General features: G+C 54.3%; 1 long non-coding RNA gene across 1 annotated transcript; it reads right to left on the bottom strand.

Moving 5' to 3' along the window:
- Nucleotides 1-2,933: 2,933 nt before the first annotated feature.
- On the bottom strand, nucleotides 2,934-12,446 carry LOC129531510 (uncharacterized). Its single transcript, XR_008676718.1, has 3 exons — nucleotides 12,387-12,446; nucleotides 8,454-8,532; nucleotides 2,934-3,374 (listed from the first exon to the last, which is right to left on the bottom strand). It is a non-coding gene; the product is annotated as an uncharacterized lncRNA (long non-coding RNA).
- Nucleotides 12,447-13,138: the final 692 nt, after the last annotated feature.

Here is a 13,138-nt window from a genome sequence, read left to right as displayed (position 1 = left end):
TCAAAGGCCCTCCCCTGCTCCCTGCCCCGGCCCTGGCCTGGGCTGTGGTCCCACCAGCCACTCACCCCTCTGCCTTCCCTGTTCTCTCCTCCTTGCCTGCCTTCAATAAGACGGTCCAGGGGTGTGGACAGATAGCACAGTGTCACAGAGCCCGACAGCACTGACATCGGCATCCTGCGCCACCACTTGCAAGCTGGGGCAAGGCCACGGAGCCTCTCTGAGCACTGTTTCCGCACTGCAGTCCACACACGGGCAGTGCAGGGCATGAGCCACACCCTCAACACCTTCAGTGCTCGCGAGGCACTCTGCATCCCCAGTGCTTCCAGAAGGGGCCATCTGTCCCCTGTTTCCAGGCAGTGGAAGGTGGAGTCTAGCCTAGCAGGACAGGAGGCAGAGGCTGGGCCTTGTCTCCAGAGAAACCAGGGCTCAACTCCTGCCTCCTCCCTCACTCGCTGTGTGTCCTGGGGAAAGTCACAAGGCCTCTCTGAGTTTTGTTCCTGGGGCCTCCCACCCCAGGGTCCCAGACGGGATCCAGCAGGACCCGAGGGCCATGGGTCTGAGCTGGCAGGATCTGAGCTCAGAGACCTTGCCCCTCTCCAGAGGACCCCCACCCCTCCCAGCTCCTCCAGGTGGCCCCCTGGTAGCCTCCCTGGGCCCTGTGAATGGGGGAGGGGGAAGAAGGCGCTGTCACCTGGGTTTGAGGTGGAGGGCACTGGTGGATGGCAGAGGAAGCCTGCCTGGGCTGGGAGAGGGCACCCTATGGCTCCCCTCTCTGGGCCTGGCTCCCCCACTGCTGACAGCCTGGGCTGTGAACAGGCCCGTGGGAGGGCCGGCACGGGGCGGGGGATGCCCCCACCTCCCCAGGGAGGATGTGAGGCCAAGGCTGACCTAGGTCTCAGGCACAGCCTTACAGTGGGCAGCTTTGAGAAACCCAGTGAGAAGGGCCAGCTCTGGGCTCAGAGGCCAGGGAGGGCGTGGGAGAAACAGGCAGCACCCCTGCACTGGCTGGCAGCTCTTGAGGTTTCTGTAGAAATGTTTGCTCCGGCAGGAAAAAAAAAAAATCTGTTGCCATGGTAACCTATGTCTTCCCTCCCCAGCTGAGTCCTCAGAGGGAAAATCATCTCAGAATTCCCAGGGATGAGTGGCCAGCTACACTTAGGGGAAGCTTCCCGAACCCAGGCCTCCCAGCAGGGTGAAGGAGCCACATTCGCTCAAACACTGGAGCCTCATTCATTCATTCATTCATTCATTCAACAATCACTGAGACTCTACGCCCCACCCTGTGCTGGGCCTGGGGATGTGGAAATTCATCCAACTCGGTCCCAGAACTCAAGGAGCTCAGACTCTGGTGGGAAGACAGGTGTGTAAGCATGAAGCCATGGAGGTGGTGAGAGCTTTGACAGGGGATGGCAGAGTGCTGCAGAAGCACAAAGGGAAGGTGGGAGGGCTTCCTGGAGGAGGCCTGCTTTGGCTGGGTCTTTGGGCTGCTCTAGACCCTGGAAGCCCTTAGAGCCCGACCCCCTGCCTGGTGTTCCACCCATTTTACAGAGGAGAGCACTGAGGTCCAGATAGGGTGAATGACTTGCCAGGGTACAAGGAAATGAGTGACAATGTGCGGGTGGGGCTGATGTTTATAAAAGGAAAGGTAGCTTCATATCTGACCTGAATAAATAAGGTATTCTGGATTTTAATTATTTAAAAAGCCTCCATTTCACTGGTGTCTCATCAAAAATAGAAACTCTCTTCCTTTCACTCTAGATTTCTTTTGAAAGAGGCAGGTGGGCGCAGAGGTAGGGCCTGGGCCTCTGAAGCGTCCTGCTTGTGGCAGCGGCTGTGAAGCAGAGGCCGCAAGCCCTGAGCCTCCGACAGAGAAATGACAAGTGACCGTCATCCTGGAGCCTCCCCCCTGCCTTAGGCCAGTCTGCACCTAGCCCTCAGATGGGTGGTCAGCGCACTGCTGTTCCCACAAGACTCGGGTTGTCCCCCAAGTCCACCAGCTTCTCTTTCCTCCCGGGCACACGGGGGTCATGACAGCAGCACCTCTTGGAGATGTTGAAAGAATCCTGCATTCGGTGTCTCTGGGGGGGGTCCCATCTCTGTCTCCAGACCTGACACACCGTAGACCCCCAACTTATGGACATTTCCATCTTTCAAGGACAGGCCTTAGAGAAAGGAAAGAAAACCAAATCGCCAAGAGGTGTGAGAAGAAAGGGCTGGGGAGGGAAAGCCGGGACACACCAGCCTACTCCTTGCCGTTGGGGTGATCTTGTGGCTTTGAAAATGTGGATCTGTTCCCCAAAACAGCCAGTCAGGGGCTCTCCCTCCCCACTGTGCTCTGCAGCATTCCCGCCCCTTGTTCCTCGGTATCTTACCAAGCCCGCATCGCACAGATCAGCTTCTTTTCCATTGGAAGCAGCCAGTGAGCTGTCAGAAGAAGGTCCCATTCCCTGGCTCCAGCCCAGCACCAGATAGAATCTCGCCAAGGCTCCCAACTGCCACCACCCCCATCTGTCTTCCTTGTCCTGTGTCCCTGGGGCTTAGCTCTGAACAGAGACGTCGCCCAAACAGGGTGAGGCCACCACAAGTCAAGGTCTCACTTCCAAACCAGAGCACACTCAACTCCAGTCCACCTCTCCCCACTTGGCTGTCCCCAGACCCCATCTGTAACATTTGCATCTCTGTTGGAGAAGGTCGAAAGTCAACCACCAAACCCCAAGCTCCCTCCAGCTCCTGCGCCCGCCACACTGCCCTTGACATTCCTCCCTCACGCTTGGACCCTCCGCTGGGCTCTGTCATGAACAAGAACTGCAAAACTCTGGGGAGCGCTGCTGCTCTCCAGGTGATTTCTATCAAATAACGCCGCTGGTCCCAAACCATCCTGGGAGGTAAATACTATTATTAAGTAGCGGGCAAGTGGCCATGAGCTAGGGAGTGGCAGAAGCAGGGCAGAAATGGAGGTCAGCGTCTCCGCCTCCAATTCCCGCCCTTCCCTTCTCTTCAGACTTCTTTATTTCATTTGATCTTGACAGCTGCAGACAGCTGCCACTCCCCACTTTACAGGCTAGGAAGCCTCAAAAAGCAAAATGCCTTGCCCAGAGCTCTGGAACAAATCCCTCGACCTCCACAGGGGCTGCATGAATATCGCTGGTGGCTTAAGCCACCAAAACGTGTTGTCTCCCAGTTCTGGAGGCCAGAAGTCCAACAGCAACGTGCAAGCAGGGTTGGTTCCTCCTGGGGCTATAAGGGAGACTGCTCCAGGCCTCTCCCTCTGTGTCTGGCAGTTTGCTGGCCATCTTCCACGTTCCTTGGCTTCTAGATGCATCTCTCAGTCTCTGCCTTCATGCTCACATGGCCTGTGTCTGTGTCCAAATGTCCTATAAAAATAAGGACACTGGTCATAGGTCATAGTGGGGAAGGGCCCACCCCAGGCCAGAGTGGCCTCATCTTCACAAATCACATCTGCAATGATCCTGTTTCCAAATACAGTCACATTCTGACTTCCAGGGGGTTAGAATGTCAACATGGGAATTGGGAGACACAATTCAACCCATAAGAGAGGCTCAGGGGTCATTCCCCAGGAGGCAAGGTGTGGTCATCCCATCTCTACCCGCAGAAGCCACTGCAGAGGCAACTGGCCTGGCCCCAGGAAAGCTTCCCGAGGACTCTGACTTCTACCAAAAGGCTAAGGAGCAGTTGGAGCAGGAAGGAGGGAGCTCACGTGGAGGCCGTCCCACTTCTCCCGGGAGAACACGTCATTCTGAGAGCCTGGGCCTGGACTGAGGGGCAGAGTCTGCAGTTCCGGTCCCCGAGATCCACTCTCCTGCCCGTGACTCCGGTCCCAGGGCTCATCTCTGTGGTCCTTAAAGGCAGTGACTATGGCAGCAGGAGTGGGGATGACAGAAGGACGTCTACACAGGACTGCTTGGGATCCCAGTTTCCACGTGTTAGCTGTGTATCTTCAGACAACTGACTTTTCCCTTCTGAACTTGAGTTTTCTCCTCCAGGAAAAATGGGGCTTTGAAGGTTTGCTGTGGGGACAGCGCCTGAGCTCACCTAGGCAGAGACAGCAAGTCCTAGTGTCCAAAAAGCCCCCAAACCAAGATGCCAACCCCACACCCAGCATGCCCCAATACCTAGCTCCGGGCACAATCATCTTCACTGGGTTAAAAAGAAAAATCTCTTGTGACCCCAAGGCAGGCGGATTGCCTGAGCTCAGGAGTTCAAGACCAGCCTGGCCAAGATGGTGAAACCCCATCTCTACTAAAATACAAAAAAATTAGGCGGGCATGGTGGCGCACACATGTAATCCCAGCTACTTGGGAGGCTGAGGCAGGAGAATTGCAGTGAGCTGAGATCACACCACTGCACTCCAGCTTGGGCGACAGAGCAAGACTCCGTCTCCAAAAAAAAAAAAAAAGAAAAAGAAAAGAGAAAAAGAAAAGTGTGTCCTAAAAATGAGGTCAGATTGTAAGTCACCCTCCGTGTTCTTCCCCGGCGCCAGACAGAGTGGACCTGAGGGCTGGCTTCAGCCACTTCTGTCCGGAAGCCTGCAGGCCACCTGTGAGTGAGTCGGCCCAAACAGAAAGGTGAGGTTTAGGTAAGAGAAAGGGGGACATCATTTGCAATGTATTTTGGGGGTGTCCTTTTTCCTTTCTCTTCCTTGGCCAGGATGAGTCCCTCGGGGAGGGGGCACAACAGGACCTCAGAGGTGGGTCCTGGTTGGGATCTCAGGAAACGGAACGTGTCGCCATTCTGCCTGCTCTCCACCGTGGGATGAGTCCTCACTGCCATGGGACAAGTGAGAGTTCCAGACAAGGACCTGCCACGGACCAACCCAGCCACATGGGGCAATGACTTTGTCTCCCTCAAACCTCTGTTTCCTCACCTGAGGTAGGGAGATCTCTAACCTCAGCCAGCCCCTTTCATGGAGCCATTGGGATGGTCAGAGGGCCAGTGTTAAATGTGAAAAACGCCTCGGATGCCATGAAATGCCACAGGGGTGTCAGCTTTGGGTGAGGCCACTAGAGTTCCACGGCAACGAAGGGCTGCAGAAGCCATGCTGATGATCCATGGGGACTCTGAGCTCCAGGTAGAGAAGGGGAAAGTTCAGCCTACACAGCAGGTTGGGATAGAGCAAGCGGGGAGCCCAGACCTGCTGACCCCCAGGCCTGGCTGAACCAGCCCTTCCTCTGGGCCTGCAGGGGGTTGGAGGGGCTCCCCTTTGCACAGTAGAGGTGCTCCTGGGCACAGCAGCCTGGGATAAAGCATTTTAAGCCCAAGGTGTTTGGGGACAGGTCTTGCTGTTGGTTACTTTCACAGGGACAAGTCAGACTCAGTGCATAACGGCAGGGACTGAGGACTGCTCGTGGCTCTGGGGAAGGCTGGCAGGGCTTGGTTGGATCTTGCACTGCCTCCCTCCTCCCTCCTGGAGGCCAGATACACCATCCTGCCCCCCAGCCTTGGCTAGAGATGTCCCCTCAGCCTGGCTGTCCTCCCCACTCCTTCCCAGCTGGGGAGCAGCACCCTTCAACCACCTGCCCACAGCCCCTGCTCCGGGAAGCCCACCTCACAGCCAGCCAGAGGTGACTCTGCCCTCCCTGCCCTGGCCATGAAGTGTGGAGTGGTGGAAAGGGTGAGGCCCAGATCTGGAAACCTGGCTTTTCCTGCCACCACACTGTGACTGTGAAACGTGAGCAAGCACTTCGCCTCTCCGAGCCTGGTTCCTTATCTATAATTGAGTTTAATTCCCAGGAGTACTTGGGGGAGGAGGGTTAAATTTGTACATGGAAGAAATATGTTTGAGCATCTATTAAATGCCAGGCTTTAAAATGTACACTTATGTGTTAGTCATAAAAAAAAAGCCAGGCCTGACTTTAGGCATTTATCAAAAAAGACAAAGCCTGTATAAGTGAATATTCTAATGGGGGACACAGTGGACAGATGAACGACGACTCAAAGAAGAATAACAGGCAGGATAAGGGTGTAGACTCATCCACGGAGGGTGCTATGCTCTCTATAGACACCATAGGTACTTAATAAATGCTGAATGCATGGATGGATGGATGGATGGATGGATGGATGGATGGATGGATGGATGAATGGGTGGATGGATGGGTGGGTGGGTGGATGGATGGATGGATGGATGGATGGATGGATGGATGGATGGGTGGGTGGATGGATGGGTGGATGGATGGGTGGGTGGATGGATGGGTGGGTGGGTGGATGGATGGGTGGATGGATGGATGGGTGGATGGATGGATGGATGGATGGATGGATGGATGGATGGATGTGTGAATGGGTGGATGGATGGATGGATGGGGGAACAGGTGAATGGGTGGATGGATGGATGGGTGGATGGGTGGGTGGGTGGATGGGTGGATGGGTGGATGGACGGATGGATGGGGGAACAGGTAAACGGGTGGATGGGTGGATGGATGGATGGGTGGATGGGTGGGTGGGTGGATGGGTGGATGGATGGATGGGTGGATGGGTGGATGGATGGATGGGTGGATGGGTGGATGGGTGGATGGGTGGATGGACGGATGGATGGGGGAACAGGTGAACGGGTGGATGGGTGGATGGATGGATGGGTGGATGGGTGGGTGGGTGGATGGGTGGATGGATGGATGGGTGGATGGGTGGGTGGGTGGATGGGTGGATGGATGGATGGATGGATGGATGGATGGATGGACAGATGGATGGGTGGGTGGGTGGATGGGTGGGTGGATGGGTGGATGGATGGATGGATGGATAAATGGATGGATGGATGGGTGGGTGGGTGGGTGGATGGATGGATGGATGGATGGACGGACGGACGGACGGACAGGTGGGTGGGTGGGTGGGTGGGTGGATGGATGGATGGATGGATGGATGGATGGATGGATGGATAAATGGATGGATGGATGGATGGGTGGGTGGGTGGGTGGGTGGGTGGATGGATGGATGGATGGATGGACGGACGGATGGACAGGTGGGTGGGTGGGTGGGTGGGTGGGTGGATGGATGGATGGGTGGATGGATGGATGGATAGACAGATGGATGGATGCTGCATCATACCCCCACCTCTCACAACCAACAACGGCCATGGTTGTCACCCACAGTATCTCCTTCTCAGAAGAGCTCGCCAACCCCCCAAGGTGGGCCAAGGAGCAGCCAGAAGAGGGCTCTGAGTGGAGGTGGGCCTGGCACCCCTCCCACGCTACCTCCTCCTCTCCTAGGACCATCTCGGAAGTAGCCTCCCGTTGCAAGGAGGCTGGCAGGGCAGAGAGGGTCACCCAAGGCCTGGAAAGAGCCCCAGCAGCTGGCAGCAAGTGTCCCAGGCACAGGGTGAAGGCTCTGCCTGTTTCCTGTCTGGACCTCACAATGCCCTGGCATGGCAGGGCGTCCCCCCGGGAGCTGGTGCTGAGAGGGTGGCGGAGGAGGAGACCCCACCTCGGGGGACCAGGGATCAGGAGAGTCAGCAGGGCCTTCAGAAGTCCCCTGATTCAGGCTTCTCACTTCTAGGTGGGGACATGGAGCCCTACAGAGGGTGAGGACTGGCAGAGGTAACCCAGAGTCAGGGATGGGGCAGAATTAAGCCAGGTCTACCTGAGTCCCTTTACAATTTACCTTCAAAAGGCCCCAGCTTCTGCTGAATGTTTCCTCCCCTTTTAAATGCACCCTGCCCTTGGCCCTGTCCTTGGCTTTGCCTTTGGTCCTGTCCCTGCCCTTGGCTCTGTCCCTGTCGTGGCCCTGCCCTTGACTATGTCCTTGTCCTTGTCCTTGGCTCTGCCCTTGGCCCTGTCCTTGGCCTTGCCTTTGGCCCTGTCCATGCCCTCAGCTCTGTCCTTAGTGGCCCTGCTCCCTGGCATTACCTCTCCCTCACCCACCGCTCCTGTCTTACTAATCCAAGGCCACCCTGCTTGTCTCCCATGTCCCTCATGCCTTTTGTCAACTGTGGAGATGACGACACTCAGTGGGTAACTATGGCATATGGCTTGTGGCTTAAGGAAAGGCACTCCAAGTTTCCACTCCACGTGCTCAGTCTCTAGAGGGTCCTAATGTGAGACCACAGTCTCAGGCAACCCATTCCAGGGCATGAGGCTGAAGAAGTGGCTGACAGTCCCAGGCCAGGCAGCACTGCCAGCTCCTCTCCTCAAGGTGGAGCTCTCCTCTCCACCTCCGCAGGAGTCGGCAGTTCACTCAGCCCATGGGTGCACAGGCACATGCGGGCACACATGGGCACATGCAGGCACACACAGGGTCACGTGGGCACACACACAGGCATACAAAGGCACACATGGGCACGCTCGGGGCACACGGGCTCATGTGGGCACAACATGGGCATACACAGGCCCACATGGGCACACTCGGGGCACACATGGGCCCATGCAAGCACACATGGACACACACAGTCACACATGGACACACATGGTCACCCACACGGGCAAACACTCCCAGTTACTCCAACCTACCTCCAGACCTTCCCGACCTGGATCCTCCCGATCTGGGCATCCTGGGTGGAAGGTAGGGCTCTCCCTAACACCTGCCTGACTGAATAGAAAAAGAAAATAAATAAAAATGGAGCCTTTCCTCAGCTTCTTGGGGAAGTCAGGGCCAGCCAGGGGTTGGCAGGAACCAAATGGGCTGGGTCAGCACTGCATGAATCAGAGGATTTGAGAATTGCTGGGCGAGAGGTTCTGCAAATCACCAGATCAGAGCACTATGGAGACACGGTGTTTAACATCACAGAATATCAGAATCACAGACCCTCGGGAACAAGCACTGCCGTTCCCAGCCTCCTCCCTACAGATGTCTCCAAATCCCAGACAGCACCCACTGAAGCCCCTGCCTGGCTTCCCTGCTGCTGTCGGCCTCACTCCCTTCCTGTCCATGCAGCCCACCCTCCTAAGCGACCTTCTGCCCAGCCACAGCCATTAGCTCCCTGCTGCTCAGAAGCCATAGCAGGCTCATTTTTGTGAGGAGGACAGAGTTCATTAGCTCACCCTCTGCCAATCCCCTCACTACCAACCTCCTTTCCCTTCCAGTCTCCCCCAGAGGGGCCACACTATAGCACACATAGTAAAAAAGTCTGGGCACGAGCCCTGATACACATCTATTGTTTGTTTGAAAATGATGTCCCTGACAGTGCAAGACGACTGGCCTCCTCCTGGGGTGGCTCAGGGCTCCCAGAGAGCATGAGAGGAGGTAGTGGAAGCTGCTTGCATCCCGAGGCCTGGCCTGGCCACCACCTGCCTTCCCTTGGCTGCGTCTCACTGGCCAGAGCAACTACAGAATCTGCCCGGATTCAGGGAGTGGCATGGGATGGGGTGGTGGGGGTTGACGATGTCTCTAAGAAACGGCTTTGAAGATGGAGGGAGGGCCATGAGCCAAGGACCGGGGCAACCTCAGAAGTGGGAAAAGGCAAGGAACCAGCCTCCCCGCAGAGTCTCCGGAAGGAAGATGGCCTGCTGATGCCCCAGTTGTTGCCCGGGGAGACCTGCTGCGGACTTCTGACCTCCAGAACTATAAGATAGTAAATGTGTCTTGCAAAATAACAAATTAGTGGCTTAAAACCACGAAATTTGTGGTAACTGTGACAGCAGCAATAGGAAATTGATACAAGTATGTATCCAACTATTATTACATGTGTTAAGTGTTGTCAGAGTAGCGAGAAACAGACATCAGCTTTAGCAAAAAACAACAACAACAAAAAAAAAACCCACAACAAACCCAGAAAATGTATGAAAAGATACTGTCCCAGCTCACAGGATCAAAGTGCTGAGCAACCACTCACAGGAAGCAGGAAACACGGAGTCTCTGGGTGGATCAGCGAAGCAAGAAGTTCCTGCCCTTCTCTCAGGGCACCTGCCTGGCGGGGGCTTCATGCAAGTCCCAGGCTCCATGAACCTGGATCCCAAACTCGCTGGAAGGGGAAATCCAGACCCAGCCTGCCTCTGCCTGTGATGGCTAGGAGAGGGAATTGCTGGGCCAGGAAGCCACCCCTATGGGTACCTGCTGGAGCCCAAAGTCCCGTTCTAGTAAGCTGCAGCTGGTGCAGAACTTAAACCTGTGGCCCCAAGGCCAAGCCTCCCACCAGGCCACAGTTGCTCTCAAAGGCAGGCTGGTGAGGAGGCGTGTGTGGCCTGAGCAGGATGCTAGAGAGCCGGGGAAGCTGAGGCAGGAAGAGGCATTGGCTCCAGCTGGCAGAGCCCTGGAGTCAGGAGGAGAAGCCGGAGAAGCTCATGAAGCCCAGAGTCTGCGTGCTAGGGACTCGCGAGCCGCATTTGGCCACAGACGGTTTTATTCAGCTTGCGTGGTTTTTGTTTGCCTGTCTGTATAATGGCTACAATATGCTGAAGACATTAACAAGATGGATTTGCAATTTGCTTTCAAATCGTGTTTCTTTGCAGCCCCCCATCTCCAAAGTGAGGAATGAGTTCATGGCTTCAGAGAAGGAGGTGAGGTTTCTATCCTGTGCCAAATAAAAGGTCTTCACTTTGAGACTGAAAGTTCACTTTTTAGAGCACAGAGAACTTTTAGGGGTTGGCACATGTTTCTGCTGAGGGCTGGGTAGGAAATCTTTTAGATCAGTGGGTTGGTGGTCAGCAGGCTTGTGGTCTTAATTGCAACTCCTCAACGCTGCTGTTGAAACATGAAAGTGAGCGAACATGGCTGTGATTCAATAAAACTTTATCAGTCCTGGAATTTGCACTTCATATAATTTTCACATGTTATGAAACATTCCTGTTTTGATTTTTTTCAACTATTTAAAAATGTAGCACCATTTTCAGGCAGCTGGCTATATAAAAGACATGGCAGGCTGGCTTTTGGTCCCTGAACTGCTGTTTACAGGTATTTATTCTAAGACTAGAGTTAGAGTGACCACTCATCCAGGCTTGCCTGGGACCTTCTGCTTTAGCATGAGAGTGGTCTGCTCTGTTGGTGATTAGATGCAGGGATGACCCAGGTTTGTCTGCCTCGGGTCTCCCCTGGCTCCCAGGTGATCCCACCTGGAGTTAGGAGGTTCTGAGGGGATAGGGGCTGTGCCCTTGTAACAGAGGCTGCTGGACAGATGGACCGCGCCCAGGATGGGTTGGGAGGCACAGCCAGATCTCAAGGGGTTCCTATAGCACTGGTGAAAGTGAAGGAGGTTCCTGTGAGAAGGAAGGACCTTGAACCTGACAGGGCTAAGGGACAGCAGATCTCAGACCTCAGACCTCTAGCCTCAGGCATCGCACAGGCCAAGCAGGGACAGGCAGACATGGGGTGTGGGCCCAGCGGCTAGAGGAGCCAGCTCGACTGCCCCCAGCCAGTCCATGTCACTTGGTTTTGTCCCCTGCCTGACCATTGTAGACTCCTGATTTCCAACCCCTGGTTGGCGGCTGGGAGGTGTGGAAAGGGAGTACTGGGCGCCAAGAAAATGGGGTTCCCGGAAGGTGACTCAGGCAGCCCCAGAATATGTCTCTATCACTAATAGAGTCCAGAAGCAAGCCTGTGCCCATCCACTGCAATGAGGGTTTCTACGTGATGTTACTGTCATCAAGCCAAACCTGCGGTAACGCCAACCCCTAAAGGCAACCAGGACTTCAGCCAAGTTCAAGTCCTGCATTGCATCAATACATTACGTGGACTTTGAGCATGTCAGTTCTCCTCTCTGAGTTTTACTATCCTTGTCCATATAATGAGGTGGGGTGGGTTTCCCACTGGATCTGAACATCTGTTTTTTGTTTTTGTTTTTTTGTTTTTGTTTTTTTTTTTTTTTTTGAGACAGAGTCTCACTCTGTTGCACAGGCTGGAGTGCAGTGGAGTGATCTCGGCTCACTGCAACCTCCAGCTCCCGGGTTCAAGCGATTCTCCTGCCTCAGCCTCCGGAGTAGCTGGGATTACAGGCATGCACCACCACGCCCAGCTAATTTTTGTATTTTTAGTAGAGACGGGGTTTCACCATGTTGGCCAGGCTGGTCTCCTGACCTCAGGTGATGTGCCCACCTCGGCCTCCCAAAGTGCTGGGATTGCAGGCGTGAGCCACCTCACCCGGCCAACATCTCAGTTTTAAAATCTCAAGCTACTACTGACTGGTAAGAAAGAAAGGCAACCTCTTCAAATGGCAAGAGCCTCTCTACTAACCCCTGTAGAATATAAAAAGAAAATCAGCTGGGTGAGCACGGAAATCCTGTTTTTAGGGCAAATTTTCTGTGGGTTATAAATAAGCAGTTCTTAGCGGAAGGTCCCCCACACTGGACCTGGGAGGCCCACACCACTTTACCCTTGACCCAGGCACGCTGATGTCAGCAATAAAGGATGTGACATGCCAGAAGGAGCTGAGGTTCCTGGTGACAGCTGTTGCCAAGGTAACAGCACGCCAGGCTGCAAACAGGTAGAAACAAGAGGCTCTTCTTACTCACCTCGGAAATTACCAGGAAGCTGATTAAATCTTCTTAGAATCACAGATAGGAGCCGAGAAGCCTTCTTCTCAGGAAACTCACAGCGCAAAGCCGCCCTTGCTGGGCTGGGAAAAAGAAGCCTGGGTTCTCATGTCTGTGCCGTGATTGCAGGCACTGCTTACTCTATTGGACCTCAGATACTGTGCAGTTTTTACAAATTGAAGGTTTGTGGCAATGCTGTGTCAAGCAGGCCTATCGGCACCATCCTTCCAACAGCACCTGCTCACCCTGTGTCTCACGCCACCTTTTGGTAATTCTTGCAATATTTCAAACTTTTTCCTTATTATTATATCTGCTCTGTTGATCTGTGATCAGCAACCTTTGGTGTTATTTGATGTTACTACTGTAATTGTTTTGGGGCACCATGAATCGTGCCCATATAAGATGGTGAATTTGATTAATGAATGGCATGTGTTCTCACTGCTCCACTGACCAGCCATTCCCCCATCTCTCTCTCTCTCACTTCTTCTCTTTCTCCCTCTCCCTGGTTCTCCTTATTCCCTGAGACACAACAAATATTGAAATTAGGCAAATTAACAACCTTACAATGGCCTCTGAGTGTTCAAGTGAAAGGAAAAGTCAGTCTCTCACTTTACTTCAACAGCTAGACATGATGAAGCTAGTGAGGAAGGCACACTGAAAGCTGAGAAAGGCTGAAAGCCTGGCCTCTTGTGCCAAACAGCCCAGTTGTGAAGGCAGAGAAAAAGAAGTTC

This window comes from Gorilla gorilla, chromosome 12 (genome assembly GCF_029281585.2).
Source record: "Gorilla gorilla gorilla isolate KB3781 chromosome 12, NHGRI_mGorGor1-v2.1_pri, whole genome shotgun sequence".
Taxonomy (NCBI): Eukaryota; Metazoa; Chordata; class Mammalia; order Primates; family Hominidae; genus Gorilla; species Gorilla gorilla.
The sequence above is the reverse complement of the archived record's forward strand: the minus strand, read 5'-3'. Positions and strand labels throughout refer to the sequence as shown.